The sequence below is a fragment of the Gossypium arboreum genome, chromosome 13 (assembly GCF_025698485.1).
Source record: "Gossypium arboreum isolate Shixiya-1 chromosome 13, ASM2569848v2, whole genome shotgun sequence".
In the NCBI taxonomy this organism is placed as follows: domain Eukaryota; kingdom Viridiplantae; phylum Streptophyta; class Magnoliopsida; order Malvales; family Malvaceae; genus Gossypium; species Gossypium arboreum.
Genome location: NC_069082.1, coordinates 44,085,875 through 44,109,065, shown reverse-complemented (window position 1 = coordinate 44,109,065; position 23,191 = coordinate 44,085,875).

Here is a 23,191-nt window from a genome sequence, read left to right as displayed (position 1 = left end):
GATGCCAAATTCTACTTCTCGAACGGGTGGTAATCCCGGTAACTCCTCAGGAAAAACATCTGAATACTCACAAACCACTGGTACTGATTCAATTTTCTTTTCCGACTCTTTGTTATCAAGTACGTACGCAAGATATGCTTCACTCCCCGTTCTTATATATTTCTGAGCGATCATCGAGGATATTATTGCTGGCACTCCGTTCAAGTCAGTAGACTCAACTCGGGCCATCTCATTATTTGCACACCTCAAATCAATAGTCTTTCTTTTGCAATTTACAACTGCATCATGTACAGTTAACCAATCCATACCGAGGATAACATCAAATTCATCAAATGGTAAAAGCATCAAATCGGCCGGAAAACAGGAATCTCAGATTATCATGGGGCATTTCTTACACACTTTGTCAACAAGTACATATCGACCTAGGGGATTCGACACTCGAATTACTAACTCAGTAGACTCAACAGGTAGAGTCTTATTGGATGCTAAAGTCTCACATACATAAGAATGAGTAGAGCCAGGGTCAATCAATGCAATCACATCAGTATTAAAAAGAGTGAAAGTACTAGTGATAACATCAGGGGAGGATGTCTCCTCTCGCGCACAGATGGCATAAGCTCTGGCAGGAGCACGAGTCTCAAATCGAACAGCCGTATCAAAAGTCTCTCTCTGACTACCACCCCTACCTCCTGTGTTTCTCAGTGGTCTACCTCTAGTCGCTGTACCACTCGATCTCACACCTTGTATCTTATCTTTCTCGTCAGATTCCGTGCAATCTCGAATGAAATGGTCCCTCGAACCGCATCTATAACAGGCTCTGTTGATAGACTTACCCCAACATTCACCTACATGTCGTCTTCCACATTGTGGACATTCAGGTTTTTCTTGCCGATTGTTACCAACACTAGCAACCGAAGTAGCTTGAGAGTTCGTTGATGGTCGCTCCCTAATAGAAATTCCTGCAGTCGTCTTCTATTTATTAGAATCGTCTCTGAATTTCTTTCCAACCGAGAAAGAAGTTTTACCCACCGATCTTTTACGAAAGTCTCTGGCTTCAGAGTCAGCTTTCTTTTTCTCCTTTCCAAGCTCTTCAGCCTTGCAAGCCCGTTCAACTAGTGTTACAAATTCTTTTATTTCTAAAATACCCACCAGTAGCTTTAAATCTTCATTCAATCATTCTTCGAATCTTTTACACATGGCGACTTCATCAGCTACACACTCCCGAGCATATCGACTAAGTCTTACAAACTCACGTTCGTATTCAGATACTGTCAAACGACATTGTTTGAGCTCCAAGAATTCTTTACGCTTTTGATCCATGAATCGTTGACTAATATACTTCTTACGAAACTCCGCCTGAAAGAAATCCCAAGTAACTCGTTCATTCGGAACAATAGAAATCAGGGTTCTCCACCAATAGTAGGCCGAGTCCCGTAGTAAGGATATGACACACTTTAAACATTCATCAGGTGTGCAAGATAGTTCTTCAAAAACACAGATGGTGTTATCAAGCCAAAACTCAGCCCTTTCAGCATCATCAGTAGCTGTGGCTCGGAATTCCTCAGCCCCGCGTTTTCTAATCAAATCCACAGGAGGTTTCCTCGGCCTCAACAGATCAGTATTTGCTGGTATTATAGGCACCTGAGGCGGATTATTTAAATTCGAAAATGGTTGAGCAGCCGGGTTGGTTCGGGCATATTGTGCGACCCACTCATTCATCATGGTAAAGAAGGCTTGTTTTACCCCATCATCTTGATTATTCGCGGATGATTGAGGTTCAACAGGCAGTGTCCCTTGCGCAGGAGCAGCTACTACACTTTCAATGTCATCCGCTAAGGTTCTCTCTAGATTGGGTTCCATTTACTAATCAAAACAATAATTTCGACCGTCAGAAGTCATCACACTATCAAATACTAACATTAAGGCATGTATTGCTAGACTCATACGCGCTATGGTAGTCCTAGAACCGACTAAACCATAGCTCTGATACCAATAAAATGTAACACCCCATACCCGAGACCATTGCCAGAGTCGAACATGAGGTGTTAACGGGCTTAATTCAATACTTAAACAGCTCATACAATTTGTTTTAAAATTTTCTAGACAAGCTGGCTAACTGCGTCGCAGTCGCTTTAAAAATCATATCTCGAGTCACGAAACTCGAAATCCAATTCTGTAAATTTTTCCTGAAACTTTTAGTACGGTGAAGTTGGTGGGCCACCTACAGAAAAACAGGTCCTACGACGTAGAATGGGCCACCTCCAAGTTAAAGAGAAAAGCCATTTGCGAGGAGTGATGTCAATTAAGGATTTGACAAAGAAGTCCCACCCAAACTCAAAGAAAATGTGGTAGATAGATTTCAACAAAAGAAATGAGAAAGAAGTTATGGATGATAGCACAACCCTTTGGTGGTTTCCATGATGGTCGGTATTATGACGTCAAGAGAATAATGATTGGCTATGGTAGTGCAGTTGAAGTGTTGCATCAAGAAGCCTTCTAGCAGATTTGCCTCTAAGAACGAGAACTAAAAATGGCAAACCCCATCTTTAGCTTTACTACCCAACCTATTGAGCGAAAGGTTCCATATAACCTTCTCGGTCGCTATGGGAAACAACAGACACACTACCATTGAGATGGAAGAATTTAAGTCGACCATTGATGAAGAAAGGCAAGATACTTTTAATGACCCTTCGTGTTAAGGTGAAGTTGTCTACCCCAACAAGAAGGGTACATGCGATCAACCAACAAAAAACGAGGCAATGTCATGTCATTTTTAATTGATATCTTATATGTTTTATAATTTAAATTTAAATTTAAAAATATTTTTATTATTTAAATTGAGTTTAGCCTCTTGGGCCAAGTAGACCATCCTACCCTTGTACGAGTCTATACTATGACTAAGCGGAAGTTCGCAACCCACCCTTACTAGGAACTAGGGTTCCTATCCATCATACATGTATTGTGCCTATTGGATATTCTATATGTATTTGGTACAATTTTATGTTTCTTCTTCATCTTTTAAACCAATCCAATAATTTATCCAACCTAATAAATTTTTTATTTTCAAAATATTATTTATTTATTTAATTCACTCAATTAAATTATTTTTTAGCATAATTTTAATTTCGTTAAACTCATGACAACTTCACCGTACTAAAATCATATCCAATAAAATTTTTGTAAAATTTTTGGTTGGGCCAATTAGTACAGTTTATTAGTTAAAGTCTCCCCTGTTTCAGGGTTCGACTACTCTGACCTCTGTGCATTACAAATCAGATATCTCCCTGTACAGGGCTTCAATGCCTATTCCGTTTGTCTCTAATAAAACTAGACTCGATAATTAGTCTGTACATATAAAGCATGACTTCTAATTATCTTTGTAAAATTTATGGTGAATTTACAAAGTCAGAATAGAGGATCCAGAAATGGCTCTTTCCCTGTTTCACAAAAATTTAATCATCTCATAAAATATAGATCATATAGTTGTTTTGTTTCTTCCATATGAAAATAGACTCATCAAGCTTCGATTACATAATTTATTCATTATTTAATTCCATTTATACTATTTTTAGTGATTTTTCAAATTCACCTTACTACTGCTGTCTAAATCTATTTTTTTGGTAAATTCTACCTATTTCACGGTTTCCATGGATTAACTAGTAATTTGACATACATAACACCAAATATGATCATGATTAGCCATTCCAATAGCTAATCATTACCAAGCATTTCCATACTACTCAATAACCATATCATAAGTGTAACACCAAAAATGTTCAGCCATGACATACGGCATAATAATCAAATAGACTTAGACTATTACTCAACCAAAACCGAATATGAACCTAAGATTAAAGTCATTTTCAATGCATGAAATGCTTACCACAAACATCATCCATTCGTAGTACTGATCACTTTAACTAAAACGAATTTAAACCACTATCAATCATAACCAAATTATCAAGACCAAACTTACTAAACCTTATAACTAAGCATCCATAAGACCAAATCCAAACTTAACATTTAAGCCATATTCGCATGGCTAAAAGTATACATATCAAAGTTCAAACAAAACATAATAGCCTATACATGCGAAATGTTCTCTTAGACCAACTAAGAAGAAGGTACCAAAAGTTGCAAGCTGGTGTGATGACTTGACGATGGTCCCCGACACAAAATGGGTCAAAAAACCTAAATAAGTAACAAGTAAACACACCAAATGAGTATATAACTCAAGAAGTCATAAGCATTACACTACCGTCCATTAATAAAAGATCATAAGAGAAAACAAATAATGCAAGATCAATTACTCCATCCATACCGAACTATGCTATAATTTCTTAGATTTTCGGTTCAATCTCATGCCAAGTCCTACAATCAAATCAAATACCAAAACAACCCAATTGATTTAGATTCATTTCCTCACAGCATGGAACAATGATGCACTAGGTAAATTTATACATACACATCACATGTCTCAAATTCGATATTTTAGTTAATAGTTCTATCACTTAGTTCGTTCATGCACCTTTTATATTATCAACCATATTTGCACACATAGTGCTAATTACACTCTCACACATAGTGCCATAGTATACCGCACACATAGTGCATTGGATTTTCTCTCATGCTTCAACATCCAAATCGGCACACCTAGTGCCACTTAATTCCGCACACATAGTGCCATATGTCAACTCATTATGATAAGGTAATTTACTTAATTCAAATAGCACATATGGTTACATTAATAAATAGGAAAATCACTCCAAAAGAATACCTAACAAAAGGAATTCTTTTATGATTCACTAATATTATTTATATACAAGCTAATCAACCTTACAAAAATGCTTAAGGACTTACCTTAGGTCGGATGAAGTGATTCCCAATCAACTACTCAATATTCTTTGCTTTGCCTTTTCTTGATTCCCCTCCTTTGGATTCTTGAGCTTGATTAAATAAATAAGTTTAGTAATTTAATTTACCTTGCAAGATACCTATATATATATATATAAATTTAATAATTCCATTTTTTTTTTACAATCATCCTTGCTCAAGACATCCAAGTCTCAACTAATGTTCATATTATATCTCAAAGCCGAATGTATTATCCCTTCCAAAATAATATTATGCCAAATATGATTACATTCAAATATACATAATTATGAATCAAACTCAACTTTGTAAACCAACCTCCTCATTTGTTTGATTGTATAGAATCAAAGAAATTTCACCAATGTGCATACTATATAGCCGAATATGCAAGATCAATCTAACATCACCTATGTACTTAATTTTAAATGCCGAATATACAATTTCGATGCAATATCATTTTTTTTTCATTTCATTTAAGCACATAGTTCCTCCACATAATAATTTGGCGAATGTTTCTACTACCAAAACTCCACATCTATCCATAATATCATACCAAGGTTCATATATCTATTAGCTATTTCATTACTCATCTTTCTAATATTCCATTCCAAAGCATCAAACACTATCCTCTTAATATCTAACCATCACATCCGAATGCCCATTTTTTTTTAACCAAATAGAGAAATCAACCTATGGGTTATAATATGGATTTGTCTATTAACTAAATTTAACAAAATTTAATGAAAAATAACATGCAATCTTACCTTGATTAATCCCTTAAGTTGACCGAATGCTTTTTAACCATTTTTCTTTCCTTCTTCCTTTATGTTCGGTTTTGCAAGGAGAAGATGACACTCTCCCACCTTCCATTTCTTATTAATTTATTTTTCTATTTAGATTATTTTATCATTTACCATTATAAAATTGTATTTAACTTGACTTAATGGAGAATCATCATCACATGGCTGACCACTTCATGAATTACGGGCATTTTGACATGCAAATCCATACTTTCTCACCTTGTTATTATTTAATCCTTTCAATTTATTTATCATCTTTTCTAAATTTCTCAACTAAGTCCTTTCATGAAAATCCACATTCCTAAGGTTAATTTTAAATCTTTATTATTTCCACACATACACTACCACATTTAATATATACAATTAAAATTAAAATAAATTTTTGTGACTCGGTTTTGTGGTCCCGAAACCACATTCCGACTAGGGTCTGATTAAGACTGTCACAGGCAATTATGTAATTTTGTAAAAATATGAATTATGGATTAAATTTAATTCTAGAATTATTTAATTGAATGAAACTATTATTTTAGGTTACGAGCATGTTGGCAATCGTGGAAAAGAAAAGATTGCGAAGTAGTTCATATGCTTTTAATATTACTACAAACTAGTCTTGTAAGTTCGTTTTATGTATATGCATGGTTATATTCAATTCCTTGTTAATGATTTAATCTTTCAGTTATAATTTGTATTGTTATTTAAATGTTGAATAGTATTGTATAGTCAAATGCAGTGTTATTCAAGCTTAGTGCCTAGCAGGCTTAGTGCCAATGTTATTCAAGCTTAGTGCCTAGCAGGCTTAGAGCCAATGTTATTCAGGCTTAATGCCTAGCAAGCTTAGTGCCGATCTTATTCAGGCTTAATGCCTAGTAGGCTTGATGCCGGTGTAGTAAATGTTGATGTCCCTTGGAAGTTTGGTAATTGATAGTAAATGAGTTGAGTTATCGAACTTATTGAGCTTATTTGTGCTTATTCGTTTAATTTGATTTTTGTAGGACACTTGGAATCGTAGCATCGATTGGATCAACTTGGAAGCTCACACACTATCATCTATACCTTGGTAGTCATTTTATGATTATTTTGATATTGGTTAAAAGTGGCATGAAATAAGAAGAATCTTGTAGTACTATGATATTTTGTGGTGGAATTAGATATTATAAATAGTCACTTTGATGTTTGTATGATAGGCTTGATATTTTGGTGTTTATGCTTGTAAATATGATAAGTGATGCATATATATAATATTTGAAATAGTTGGAATTATGATCCTATGGGTGTTTAGGTTAGTTGATGGAAATAGGTTGTAAATGTGTGATTTTACAATAATGTTTGATACAATTGTGGTGCCTTTGAATGTCATATTGGTTAGATGAATAAGGATGTTTGAAATGAAATATTTAGGTATGTTTGAATGATATTTAGATCCCTTGAATGTATGCCCAAATGGTATGGTTAGATTGGTATGAACTTGACTTAAAATTGCTAGAATTTAGGGTTAAATTATGGATCACGCAACCTGGGACACAGGCTGTCACATAGCCATGTGACACACATGGCCTAGCACTATGGAAATGTGTCAATTGAAATTTATTAGTATTTCAAGTTAGTGAGTTACACGGCCTAGCACACGGCTGTGTGTGGTAACTTAAAGAGTTATACGACCTAGCACACGGCTTGCGACATGGCCGTGTAACACTACTCAATGAGTTACATGGGTGAGGACACGAGCTCGGACATGGTCGTGTGTTCCTTTGTTGGAATGTTACATAGCTTGGCCAAACGGGCGTGTGAACCCATTTTTTAGTTTTTCCAACTTTTTCCCAAATCTTCTATTTTCTTTTAAATTAGTCCCAAACTATGTCTAATATATTTTTAGGGCTTCGACGACTCAATTTAGAGACCAAATGCATATGTTTGATTGTATTTTAATGTGATTTACTTAAGTAATGTTTTATTATTGTATTGAGATTTATTAAGGTTAAATGTTTTTTGATTGTACGATAATGCTCTTTAACCCTAGTTCAACTATGGAGACGGGTTATGGGTGTTACATTATGAACTGCTCGTTTTCACTCATTGGTACTTTCGCCTTTTTTCATAATGCTGTCACTAGATGAGGAAAGGAAAAGTCTAGCTTTCTGGCCCTGTATGCATCTTTTCATTTCTCGGAAGATCCAACGCCCTACACAGATCTATTTACACTACAAAATACAATAAAAGAAAAGAACTTGAAAAACATTAACGTTAGAAACATTTAATGTGCGTGCAATTTTGGTGCTGAAGAATTGCATCCACATCTTGGTGAAAGGAACATAATTGCTTGATTGAAATTTGATGGAAGCCCCGTATCTGGCCTATAGTTCCAACTACCCCTACCTTGAGTCAAATATTTTATAACTTTCTCCATATCAATGTTTTGAAGTTTGTCCAAATCTATGCTATCAATAAAATCTTTTTCATAATATGGAATGTTACAAAATTCACAAATATCACTAGGGGATATAGAAACTTCCTCCCTTCGCATTGTTACCTCACTTAAAGCTTCACCATACCTACCCTTAATTATTTGATCCTTGAGGGATTCCTAAAATTCATGCAGTATGGGTATGACTACTTTTCCAGTGGAAGTGATGCAAAACTACTCCTATAACAGCCTAGTTTTATCTAAATCGAAACAGTGATTTCGAAACCACAAATTCTATGTCAAAAAAATTGTTTTAATATTTTTTTGGTCTTTACAGCATGATAGCATGTATGTGTGAAAATTTCGTAAGCTAATTTTATCATTTAACTTCTCAATTTGAGAAAAGGACTAAATAGCATAAAATGAAAAATTTATGTTCTCATAGTTTAAAGTGCCTATTGGTTATGAAATTTAAATGTGGAAGCCTTATGATGAAATTAGACCATTGATAGTGGGAATGGACATAAATGGGCATGTATTAGGTAATTTTATAATGGTTTCATTAAGGTTATAATGGTAAAATTGTAAATTAAGGTAATTAAATAAAACAAACCATTTTTAATTCATCATTTTTCCATCTTCTTCAACTGAATTAAGGAAGAAAAAGAAAACTTTGGAAGCATTCCAGGGTCAGCACTTTGAGAAATCAATTGGTATGTGATTTTAGCTCATTTTTGATGATTTCTATGTTTTTGTAATCGTTGCAGCTCAATCTAACTAGCCCGTACCTTAGATTTTGAATTTGTTAATGATATTGAGATTTGTCATTGTTGAATCTATGAGTTATTTGATGATTAAAGATGAAATATGAAAGCTTGATGATAGATTTTAATGTTTTGTAAAGTGATTTTTGACAAAAATGTCAAATAGGGATTAAATTACGAAATGTGCTAATTAAGGGGTTTGAATTTGAAATAAATGAAAGTTTTAGGCTGCTAGGGACTCATGTATAAATCTGTTAAGCATGAGTTAAATTAAATTATGTGAATTTTGTATATTTGTGAAATAGGGACTAGATTGTTAAAGTGTGAAAGTTTAGGGGCTAAAGTGCAAAAATGCCCAAATGTGTATTTTTGGACTAAATTGAATCAGAGGTGATTAAATAGGTTAATTTTGAATACATATAGATCAAGAAAGAAAGAATTCAGATTTAGATTGGGGGAAGAGCAAGGTTATCGAGTAATTAACCCAATCTGTCAATTCCAAATCCGAGGTAAGTTCGTACAATTGGACTTGAAAGAATATCTATTTATTTGATGTATGAATTTGAGATAGTATATATTGTATTGCATAAATGTTGAAATAGTAAAAGAAATGTGTGGATTGAGTAAGGCAAGTTGTCTAGCAAGACCATAGCCGGGCTATGGCAATCGAATATTAAGACCATAATTAGGTTATGGCATGTGAATGAAAGACCACAACAGGGCGTTGGCAATGTATATATGTAAGGCCGTAGTCAGACTATGGCATCAGAAAATCAATGAAACTATATTGTAAGCAATTGTGAACCGAAGTGGTTCGATAAAAGCATTGATGAGAAATAGAAATGTCTCGGTACAGGTATGTACGAAAAACTATTCCAATGTCGAACTAGTGAAAGTTGAGAATTGATGAATGATGATATGGATAAACCTTATGTTAGCTTGTGAATTGATGACTTAAATGTCTATGATACTATTTATTTTGAATTGTTAATGAATGTTGTGATTCTTTCATGTTAACGTACGAACTTATTAAGCTTTATAACTTACTCTATTTAATTTTTAATGTTCTATAAATTTTTGAAACTAGGTCAGATCTGAGAATAGTCAGAGACTTCATTGCACTATCGATCATCTATTTTGGTACTTTTGAGGTTATGTATATATGGTATATGGCATGTATAGTCTTGAGTCACTTTGGTATGTTTGATGTATTTGTATTTTAGCCATTTGAGTTGGTACAAAATGATGAATTTGATGATGCTTATGAAGGTGCAAATGGATATACTTATAATGTTTGGTAATAGACTTATAATGAATGAATTGGATTGAATTGGTATGAATGTTTGGATTAGTTTTGTCTAATGAATTATACGTGTGAATTATGCTTGGAAAAGCAAGTTAAATAGCTTGATATTTGAATAGGTAAATAATATGGATTTGAGTATTGAAATGGTTAATATGGATTTGGTATGTTTGTGTATTAGTTGATGAACTTTGGCTGCATATTTGTGACTTAAAATGGTACCATATGATCATGTGTAGGTATGTGCAAAATGGGTGACAAATTGGCTTTGCAAATGGCCTATTTTTGTCTACAGGGGTAGAGACACGGGCGTATGTTGAAATTGAATTGAAGTCAGTATGCTGCACACGGTCTCACACATGAGCGTGTGGCTGGCCATGTGATATAAGTACATATACCCCTAAATGGCATACGACCTAGCACATAGGTGTGTGTGGCCATTTCTTAGGGCACACAGGTTGGATACATGGGCGTGTGGTTGGCCATGTGACCTAAGTCAGTATACTCTCCAATTTTCACATGGCCTGGCACACAGGCATGTCCTCGACCGTGTGATACAAGTCAGTATGTATGCCCTGTTTCTACACGGCCTAAGACACGGTTGTGTTTACTAGCCGTGTACGGCACACTGCCTGTTCACATGGGCGTGTGACCTTTATATGATTGAAAAATTTGTAAGCTCTTCTAAAATTTTCATATGTTATCGGTTTAATCCTGAACCATTTTTAAAGCATGTTTAAGGCCTCGTAGGCCCTCATAAGAGATAATGTGATTGTATTGAATGATGTATGAGAATGATTGCTTCAGGTTGATAAATGTAAGCTATGTGTTATGTTTTGATCAGTAATGCCTCGTAACCCTATTCTAGCAATGGATATGGGTCAGAGGTGTTACATTTATTGGTATCAGCGCTATGGTTTAGTTGATTCTAGGACTAACATAGCGTGTGTGAGAGTCTAGCTATACTACCATATATACTCCACGATAGTGTGATCAATCCTGACCACTTAAATTGTGTTTTTGTGTAGTAATGGATCCCGAAAGAGCTATAGCTGACCATGTAGAGAGTAACACGCCCGCTTTTACTTAAGGGACAATCCGACTTTAGACCTATAACAAGTAGCCATGAGGGAGAGGCTAAACAAGCCTTTTGCCAGATGATGAGTGAGTGGTTCACGGAGTTCGTTCGAAGGAATCCGTCTGCTCAACAACCTCCACCTCCACCAATTCCTCAACAAATCTCTGTTATTCCACAAGTTATAGATCTGATACGATTGAACAAGCCACAAGTAGATAAGATTTGGAAACATGGGGCTGGAGAGTTTCAGGCTACTATTGATGATAATGCAGAGAGAGCTGAGTTCTGGCTCGAAAACATGGTTCGAGGATTCGACGAATTGTCTTGTACTCCTGAGGAATGTATCAAATGTGTTGTACCTTTGTTAAGAGATAATGTGTACCATTGGTGGAAAATGTTGATATCTGTGGTTCCTAAAGAATGAGTTGCTTGGGAGTTCTTTCAATCTGAATTTCAAAAGAAGTACATAAGTCAGCAATTCCTCAATCAGAAGCATAAAGAGTTGCTAGAGTTGAAACAAACCTGGATGACTGTCACTGAGTTGCTAGAGTTGAAACAAGCCGGGATGACTGTCACTGATTATGAAATAGAATTCGTACGATTAAGCAAGTATGCTCGAGAGAATGTGTTAACTAAGGAAATTGTAAACAGTTTGTTGACGGGTTGAATGAAGATATAAAACTACTAGTCAGAATTCTTGAGTTGAAAGAATTCATCGTTCTGGTTGAAAGAGCTTATAAAGCCAAGGATCTTAACAAAGAAAAGAGAAAGGTAGATTCTGAAGTTAGAGACTCGAGAAAAAGATCAATGAGTAAGCCGTATCATTCTTCATCAAAGAAATCTCAAGATTTGTTTAGTCGATCAAATATACCAATGGAATCCTCTAGTAGAGATCGTGGAAAGCAAGTTAAGAGTTTAAAAACTCCAGCTGTGTTAGTGGCAAGTGCGGGTAGTGTTAGACCAAATAAACCTGAATGTGGACGATGTGGAAAATGACATTTTGGAGAATGTAGATTGAATGATAAAGCCTATTTTAGATGTGGCTCGCACGAACATTTCATTCAGGATTGTCCTGAGGTAGATAAGAACGATAAATTTCAGAATGTAAGATTGAGCAACCCTACTGTGAGAGGAAGACCATCCCGTAATGTTGGAAATGTGAGTGGTAGTAGAGGTGCGACACGAGACACTGTTGCGAAATTTGATGCTACGGCACCTACTAAAGCACCTACCAGAGCTTATGCTATTCGCGCTTGCGAAGAAGCGTTATCTCTAGATGTTATCACTGGTACTTTCACTCTCTATGATAGTAATGTGATTGCATTGATAGATCTAGGATCAACTCATTCTTATATATGTATGAATTTAGTATCCAGTAAGACTTTGCTTGTAGATTCTACTGAATTTGCGATTAAAGTATCAAACCCCTTAGGAAAATGTGTTTTGGTTGATAAAGTCTGCAAGAATTGTCTGTTAATGCATTGGGATTTCTGTTTTTTGGCTAATCTAATGTTATTGCTGTTCGATTAATTTGATGTGATTTTGGGTATGGATTGGCTAGCGATGCATGATGCCATAATGAATTGTAACAATAGAACTAAAATGTCAGAATAATGAGACTATTGGAATTGAATATAATGATTTGAATAGTTTGCCAGTTGTGATCTTGTCTATGTTACCTCAGAGATTTGTGAGAGAGGGGTGTGAAGCTTATCTTGCTTATGTTCTTGATACGAAAGTGACTAAAACAAAGATTGAATCAGTACCAGTTATGTATGAGTATCCAGACGTATTTCTCGATGAGTTACTAGGTTTACCACCTATCAGAGAAGTTGAGTTTGGCATTGAATTAGTACCGGGTACAACACCGATATCAATAGCTCTGTACAAAATGGCATCGACAGAGTTAAAAGAATTGAAAACTAAGTTGTAAGAACTGACGGATAGAGGTTTTACTAGACCGAGTTTCTCTCCCTGGGGTGTACCAATATTGTTTGTGAAAAAGAAAGATGGCATGATGAGAATGTGTATTGACTACAGAAAACTGAATAAAGTAACTATAAAGAACAAATATCCTCTACCACGGATTGATGATTTGTTTGATTAGTTAAAAGGAGCAACAGTGTTTTCGAAAATTGATTTGACATCAGGTTATTACCAGTTGCGAGTTAAAGACTCAGATGTGCCAAAGACTGCATTTAGAATGAGGTATGGACACTATGAATTTCTTGTTGTGCCTTTTAGACTAACAAATGCGCCTGCTATTTTTATGAACTTGATGAACCAGATTTTTAGGCTGTACTTAGACAGATTCGTAGTTATGTTTATTGATGATGTTTTGATTTACTCTCGGGATGAATCTGAGCATAAAGAACATTTGAGAATTGCACTACAAAATTTGAGAGATAAACAGTTGTTTACAAAGTTTAGCAAATGTGAATTTTGGCTATGAGAGGTTATTTTTCTGGGACATATAGTTTCAGCTATGGGTATCCAAGTTGACCCGAGCAAAATATCTGCGATTATAGATTGGAAGCCTCCAACAAATGTATCTGAAGTCTGTAGTTTTCTAGGACTAGCTAGCTATTATAGACAATTAGTGAAAGGTTTCTCGATGATTGCGACTTCGATGACAAGATTGCTTCAAAAAGATGTAAACTTTGAGTGGTTTGAAAAGTGTAATGGAGTTTTGAATAGTTGAAAGCATTATTAATAGAGGCCCTAGTGTTAGTTTAGCCTGAGTCGAGTAAAGAGTTTGTAGTTTTCAGTGATGCATCGTTAAATGGTTTGGGTTGTGTTTTGATGCAGGAAGGCAAAGTTGTAGCTTATGCCTCGAGACAGTTGAAACCACACGAAAAGAATTATCCGACGCACGATTTGGAATTAGTCGCAATAGTGTTCGCATTGAAAATTTGGCGTCATTACTTGTTTGGTTAGAAATGCCCTATTTATACCGATCACAAAAGTTTGAAATATCTGATGACTTAAAAAGAATTGAATTTACGACAGCGAAAATGATTAGAATTGCTAAAATACTATGAATTAGTGATTGATTATCATCTAGGGAAAGTAAATGTAGTTGCTGATGCATTGAGCCAAAAGTCTTTATTTGCTTTACGTGCTTTGAACACATAATTAGCATTGTCTGAAGATGGTTCGATAGTAGTCAAATTGAAATTGAGGACGTTATTTCTACAGTAGATTTGTGAGGCTCAAAAATTTTATAATAAATTGCAAGTAAAACGAGATTAGTGTGAGTCGACTTCTGACTCCGAGTTTCGAATAGGACCTGATGACTGTTTGATGTTACGTGATAGAATATGTGTACCAAGAAATTCTGAGATTATTCGAAGAATTCTAAAAGAAGCACACAGTGGTTGTTTATCAGTGCATCCGGGAAGCACAAAAATGTATAATGATTTGAAACAACATTACTGGTGGCATGACATGAAACGAGACATCTCAGAATTTGTTTCAAAATATTTGATATGTTAACAAATCAAAGCTTAGCATCAAGTGTTGTCAATGGTTCCCGAGTAGAAGTGGGATCGAGTAACAATGATTTTGTATCAGGTTTGCCCTTATCTCTGAAAAAGAAAGATACGATCTGGGTTGTTGTTGATAGATTGACGAAATCAGCTCATTTCATCCCGGTACATACAGATTTCTTGCAAGATAAATTGGCCGAGTTGTATATCTCAGAGATTGTTCAATTGCACGGAGTGCCACTATCTATTGTTTCAGATAGAGATCTAAGATTCTCTTGACGATTTTGGAAGAAATTGTGAGAAGCTTTAGGTACAAAACTGCATTTTAGTACTACGTTACCCCTAAAAATGAATGGTCAATCTGAACGAGTTATTCAGATACTAGAGGATATGTTGCATTGTTGCATTCTTGAGTTTGAAGGTAGCTGGGAGAAATATCTACTGCTTACAATAATAGCTTTCAATCGAGTATTAAAATGGCACCGTACGAAGCTTTATACGGTTGTAAATGTCGAACACCGTTGTATTGGGCTGAGTTGAACGAGAATAAGATTCATGGGGTTGATCTAATCAGAGAGACTGAAGAAAAAGTGAAAGTAATTTGCAATATTTTGAAAGCAGTTTCAGATTGACAGAAATTGTATGCAAACTTAAAAAGGAAAGATATTGAGTTCCAGATCGGGGATAAAGTGTTCTTGAAAGTTTTTCCATGGAAAAATATATTACGATTCGGTTGAAAAGAGAAATTGAATCCACGATTCATCGGACTGTATGAGATTATCGAGTGAGTTGGGCCAGTGGCATATCGACTATCTTTACTATCTGAGTTAGAGAAAATACATAATGTGTTTCATGTATCAATGTTTCGATGATATCAATCCGGCCCTTCACATGTCATTTCCCCGACTGAGGTTGAAATTCAGTCTAATATGTCATAAGCTGAAGAACCGATTCGAATTCTACCTCGTTAGATCAAACAACTGAGAAATAAAAGAATTGCATTACTGAAAGTATTATGACATAGACACGGGGTTGAAGAAGCTCCATGGGAACCACAGGATGCTATGAGAAAACAATTCCCTAACCTAAGGGGGAGAGTTGTAATAGCCCGGTTTTAGCTAAATCGGAACAGTGGTTTCGGAAACACAAATCTGACGTTGGAAAAATTATTTTAATATTATTATTTTTTGGTGTTTACAGCATGATAGAATGTATGCGTGAAAATTTTGTAAGCTAACTTTATCGTTTAATTTCTTAATTTGAGAAAAGGGCTAAATCGCATAAAATGCAAAATTTATGTTCTCATAGTTTAAAGTGCCTATTGGCTATGAAGTTAGACCATTGATAGTGGGAATGGACATAAATGGGCATGTATTAGGTAATTTTATAATGGTTTCATTAAGGTTATAATAGTAAAATTGTAACTTAAGGTAATTAAAAAAAACAAAACCATTTTTAATTCACCATTTTTCCATCTTCTTCAACCGAATTAAGGAAGAAAAAGAAAGTTTTGGAAGCATTCTAAGGTTCGACATATTGAGGGATCAATTGGTATGTGATTTTAGCTCAGTTTTTGATGATTTCTATGTTTTTGTAATCGTTCCAGCTCAATCTAGCTAGCCAGTACCTTAGATTTTGAATTTGTTAAAGATTTTGAGAGTTTCCATTGTTGAATCTATGAGTTATTTGATGACTAAAGATGAAATATGAAAGCTTGATGATAGATTTTAATGTTTTGTAAAGTGATTTTTGACAAAATTGTCAAATAGGGATTAAATTGTGAAATGTGCAAATTGAGGGGTTTAAATGTGAAATAAACGAAAGTTTTGGGCTGCTAAGGACTCATGTATAAATCAGTTAAGCATGAGTTAAATTGAATTATGTGAATTTTTTATATTTGTGAAATAGGGACAGGATTGTTAAAATGTGAAAGTTTAGGGGCTAAAATGCAAAAATGCCCAAATGTGTATTTTTGGACTAAATTGAATGAGTAGGTGATTAAATGGGTTAATTGTGAATACATATAGATCAAGAAAGAAAGGATTCAGATTTAGATTGGGGGAAAAGTAAGGTTATCGAGTAATCGACTTGATCCGTGAATTCCGAATCCGAGGTAAGTTCGTACAATTGGACTTGAATGAATATCTATTTATTTGATGTATTAATTTGAGATAGTATATATTCTATTGGATAAATGTTGAAATAGTAAAGGAAATGTATGGATTGAGTAAGGCAAGTTGTCTAACAAGACCATAGCCAGGCTATGGCAATCAAATAATAAGACCATAATCGGGTTATGGCATGTGTATGAAAGACCACTGTGGGGCCCTGTCAATGTATATATGTAAGACCGTAGTTGAACTATGGCATCGAAAAATGAATGAAACTGTATTGTAAGCAATTGTGAACCGAAGTGGTTCGATAAAAGTATTGATGAGAAATAGAAATGTCTCGGTACAGGTATGTACGAAAAACTAGTGAAAGTTGAGAATTGATGAATGATGTTATGGATAAACCTTATGTTAGCTTGTGAATTGATGACTTAAATGTCTATGATACTATTTATTTTGAATTGTTAATGAATTTTGTGATTCTTTCATGTTAATGTACGGAATTACTAAGCTTTATAGCTTACTTTGTTTAATTTTTAATGTTCTATAGATTTTCGAAGCTAGCTTGGATCCAAGAATCGTTAGAGACTTCATCGCACTATTAATCATCTATTTTGGTACTTTTGAAGTTATGTATATATGGTATATGGCATGTATAGTCTTGAGTCACTTTGGTATGTTTGATGTATATGTATTTTGGCCATTTGAGTTGGTATAAAATGATGAATTTGATGATGCTTATGAATGTGCAAATGGATATACTTATAATATTTGGTAATAGACTTATAATGAATGAATGGCATTGAATTGGTATGAATGCTTGGAATAGTTTTGTCTAATGAATTATACATATGAAGTATGCTTAGAAAAGCAAGTTAAATAGCTTGATATTTGAATAGGTAAATAATATGGATTTGAGCATTAAAATGGTTGATATGGATGTGGAATGTTTGTGTATTAGTTAATGAACTTTGGCTGCATATTTGTGACTTAAAATGATGCCATGTGAGCTTGTGTAGGTATGTGCAAAATGGGTGGCAAATTGGGTTTGGAAATGGCATATTTTGGTCCACACGAGCAGAGACACTGGCGTGTGTCTCAGCCGTGTGCGACACATGGTCATGCTACACAGTCGTGTGTCCCTTGGTGTTGAAATTGAATTGAAGTCAGTATGCTCCACATGGTGTCACACACGGGCGTGTGGCTGGCCGTGTGGTATAAGTCAGTATACCCCCTAAATGGCACACAGCCTAGCACATGGGCATGTCTGGCCATTTTGTGGGGCACACGGGCTGGACACACGGGTGTGTGTTTGGCTGTGTGACCTAAGTTAGTATACTCTCCAGTTTTCACACGGCTTGGCATACGAGTGTGTCCTTGACCGTGTGATACAAGTCAGTATGTATGCTCTATTTCCACACGGCCTAAGACATAGGCATGTGACCCTTATATGATTGAAAATTTTCTATGTTTTTCTAATATTTTCGTATGTTATCGGTTTAATCCCGAACCATTTTTAAAGCATGTTTAAGGCCTCGTAGGCCCTTATAAGAGATAATGTGATTGTATTGAATGATGTATGAGAATGATTGCTTGATGTTGATAAATGTAAGCTATGTGTTATGTTTTAATCAGTAATACCTCGTAACCCTATTCTTGCGATGGATACGGGTTGGAGGTGTTACAACTCCCATTGATGGTAACGCACCAAAATCCAAATTTCTTTGCAATGGACCATGGACGATTCAAACCCTCATTATTGAATTAATGGTCTCCCTTGCAATTCAAGAAAATATTTTTCCATTTTTAGATTATGGAACCGTTTTGGGTCCAAAACATCTAATGTTTTCTGGACCATAGTTCTCTTACTCTTACGTGGTGGCATTCTTTAATCAAAGTTTCTAACAAGAATGTAGATGAATAGTATTTAATGGAGCAGTAAAATAGAATCGAGAATACTTAACCTCAACCTCTTTGAACCTGTATGTGTTTCCTCTTCGATCTATTGATGACGACTTCCTCTAATGTGGTCTTTAGAATTAAGGATGAAGGATAGAAAACCTAGATTTTTTTGGTAAAAAGGGGTTTTTGAATTTATAGCCTTTAGAGTTGTTTTTAGAATAATTTGGATGTTAAAATTAGGTTATGCTATTTTAATAAGGGGTTTTATGTTTAAAATTAGTGTTTTTGTGGTTAAAATTAGGTATTTTTAATGTTAAAAAGTTGGGTTGCACAATTGGGTCAGGTTGATCCTACAGAAAATTACAGTAATGTCATGAAAAAGGTGTTCTGTGTCACGACATCTCTGCCAGATTGCTCATGTCGCGACATCGAGGTTCACTGTCGTGACACACCCTGCAGTTTTAAAAACATGGAAGACTTTTCACCAGTCGTGACACAAAATAGTGGTGTCGCGATATTGATATGATTTTTGTAATTCTTTGCTACTAACTACGTTGTTGCAACATGATCTGCTTATGTCACGATGTTGACACTGTCCTCCCATATTTCTAATCTTCAGAGTGCTTCAAATGCCTGTTATCCTTATCTTTGATATTCTAGAAACATGTTAATTAATTGTTAGTGAAATATACAATTTTGTACAATTAGTTAGAGGCTTACATAAAAATGTTAAGTCTTGCTGCCGGACTTGTCCGTCGGCTCAGTTAATATACACTAAAGTGCTCTTTGTAAATTTCTTTTGCCTTTATTGGTCCAACACCCATCGTGCCATTCTATTTGTTTGTGATTGTCTCTCTCTCTAAACTTACCTTTTCGGTCTCACTTAACAACCGGCAATTCTTTTCGTAGATCATAACTATTAATTATTTCTAAGACCATGTAACCGTGCAACCACTTTAGTTATGTTTCTGTTATGTTTCTATTGACTGGTCTCCTTTAGTTACTATGGCTGTAGTTCTTATTTAGAATGTATACAAAGGTCTTCCTAAGAAAAATATATAAGTAATAGTGAAGTTAGTTAGTTGAATAAATTAAAGATCGTATCTATAACCTAAAAAAATTTCCTAATTATTATTTTTGAAGTACAAAAATTATAATCAAACTAGTAACGTTGCCTCTCCGGAAATGGCGCCAACAACTTGACTGCCTCCGGACTTACTAACGTCCAGAGTGTGAATACTATAGTAAAATATATATTGATGAGTTGTTATCCGCAAGTATATGGGTCTAGTTGTAATATAGCTATAATGGAGTATGTGAGTACTCTGAGCATCGTACCCAAGGGAGGCTAGTGCTAGATCCATTTTAACATGAACACTAAAAGATCTAATTAGTACTCTAAATCATTTATAGTACAAAAACATAATAAAAAGAGTTTTCAAGAAATAATAAAATATAATAAGGAAATAAATAAAAATCAAGAGATTGAAAAATAGAATAAATCAAATCTGATTATAGGTGATCAGCTTGCTTCAGTAATCCACATTAACTGTTGCTTCGGGTTCCTCATCAATCAACTAGTCACTATCCCAGTAGGATCTTCCGATCTTCCACTCAGATAATGAGTTGGCAATGGCTACTCATATTCTGACCTTACAGTCCAGATTGGCTTGGGGTGAGGTTGTTCATGGATAGGCCATACCAATTTTGGGTTAATTCCCACCTTGATGGCTTCCTAAGGTTGTGAGGCTTAGGGTATTAGGTTCTTCCTTCTCCAAACAGCTGATCCATTGAGTAACCCTACAAAACAGTTAATAGATCATACCTGCACTCACTAATCCCCAATAGAAAGATTAGTTCCTCATGGTTTCCATGAACAATATAGAATCAATATAAAGAATAAGCATGATAAATGAATCGAAAGTATAGAGTTTAAGAAAACACCTAATTTGTACTAAGAATGAAGTGAACCCAGAAGTTTGATTGTCTTTTACAAATCAGATCTCTCGAGATAAACAAAAAACAACTCGAAAATAAATCTAAAGCCTAAGAAGAAAGAAAAGCTGAACTGAAATTAAAAGTAGAATTCTAAACTAAGTAATTGGTGTCCATAACATGTGACAAATAAGCCTATTTATAGATTTTAGGTGGTCATCGTCCTTAACCCTAAGTTAACTAATGTTCCCAAGCTTTAAGTTGATTGTGCAGACCAAAACACCCCAACTCATATTTAATTCTCATCTAGAGTCAATGTCGTGACACATCAGGACCTGTGCAGCGACAAAGGAGTTAGTGTACCCCTATTGGGATATCTTCAGGGTTATGTCGTGACATCGAAGGCAGTCTCATAATTTCTCTATTTTGCTCCCTATGTTGCGACATTCGTCATTCTGTGTTGCGACATAGTGACTAGTATTCGTTTATTACGCCTTCTAATGGTCCCTTGCACACTTACAAAGTTCATTAGCTCACCCTTAGGCGTCATTTGGCCCCAAAGGTGAATAAAAGACTCAATTAGCACATTTTATTAACTTTAAGAAAACTCAAAAAAACATAATTAAAACCTAATGAAAATGCTTGCTTTCAAACTTCTAAAGTGCGAAAATTAGTTTAATATGATACACCAAATTACAGTAGATCAATTCTCAGAGAACATTTTTGACATATTAAGTTAACTAACACACTCTGACCTAGTGTGTAACGCCTCAAAAAAAAATCCCGAAACCTAAAAATCCCAAAATCCTGAACTTTCTTTGTTTTCTGTTTTGATAAAAATTGTGTTTTATGTTCCTAGCCATGTGATAATTATAGTAGGTCTTATTAAGGTTTGAGTTCGAACCTAGGAATAAATGAAATTATAATTTAGTTATTAAAACAATCAGGGCTGGCAAGTAGTTGGGCTTTTAAATAAAGCTAGGGGAAAATAACATCAAAAAGCCTTGTGGAAGAGTGGCTAAGTGATGCCACTTAGAGAGTAATGAGGTGGTGTTAATAGCTAGCAAGGAGGTCCAAGGTTCGAATCCTTGCTTAGTGTTTTTAGAAGTTTAATTTTGGCCTTCTAGAAGGATAGAAGTGGCGTGAAAGTGGACTCTAAGGGAAGTGCTCAGGAGAGAAAATTAAGAAAAAGATCAAGGGGTTATCAGGGAGAAAAATAAGGAGATGAGAAGGGAGAAGTGATAGAGCCGAATGGGGAATTGGGCATGGGAAAATTCAGCTATAAGGTTTATTAATAGGTGCCGAATGCCAGGGTATGAGGCTAATGTCGAATTTCCCTTCACTTTGTGCCAGAAACCCTTTTCTCTAAAAAGCCAAAAACCCTTTTGCTTTTCTTTCTTTGTGCCGAATTCTTATCCATCCTCTACTCAATATTTTCTTTACTTTAGCTGATTCTTATTTATCTCTTCTTTGGTGCTGAGTAATCAATTGTTTCCATTCAAATCTCTAAAAGTTGAATACCCTTGGTGCTACCACTACTCTTTCCACCCAGTCGATTCTAGTGTAAGTGTTCGCTCTCCCAATCGATTTTTGATAAGTATCGAGTATTCAGTTCCTCACTTCTTTCTAATCGACTTTGGTAGGGAATTAGTGTCAGATCTCAGTTTTGGATTCCTATCGATTTGCTCTTCAGAACTGAGAAATACGCGTGTTTAGTGAGCAAAGTAAAAGCTAGTAAAGCTTGGCGTTCAAGTAAGGTTATGGTGAGATTCCGGCTTTTGGTAAAGTAATCGATAAGTACATGTGATTAATCTTTTAGTGGAATCGATTATAGGTTTGGGCTAAGGAGATCGCATCACGCTTGCTTACCAGGTCTGTACATACACTGCATACACACTATGAATCGACAAAAGCCGAAATACCGAAATGCCGAAAAACTAAAATGCCGAAAAGCCGAAAGTTTGGCTACGGTAGTCTTGCGAGTGCGCGAACACTCGTAAGGGGGAGACCAATAGGTTGCCTGAGACCCACGGGCGATTCTATGGACTTGGGTTGCGATTTGGCCAAACGTGCCAGAATGGACTAAATGGGCCCGATGGGCTGTTGGGCCCATAATAGGCAAAAACTGAATATTGATGCTATGTGATAGGAATTTGTATGTGAGCATGAATATGAATGTGAATGGGCCTAACGGGCTATATAAATGTGATTTGGGCCTAATGGGCCATATGAAAGTGATTGGGGCCTAATGAGCTAGATACAGGTATGCGAATTTGTTTGGGCATTGTAAGGGGTTTTGGGCCTAATATATGATAACTACATAAGACTTAATTAATATATTGCGATCGTGGACAACTCAAAGGGTTAAGGTGTGGCAACGGGTATATGCATGTCTAGGATCGAATCTAGGGATAGCTTGGTACTTAAGTGGTCTTAATGACTCACCTCCTCTTCTTTGGAATCCTACCTAGTGCATAGTATCGTTCATCTTAGCTCACGAGACTTGTTAACGGGATAGGGTAAGTGAAAACCATAAT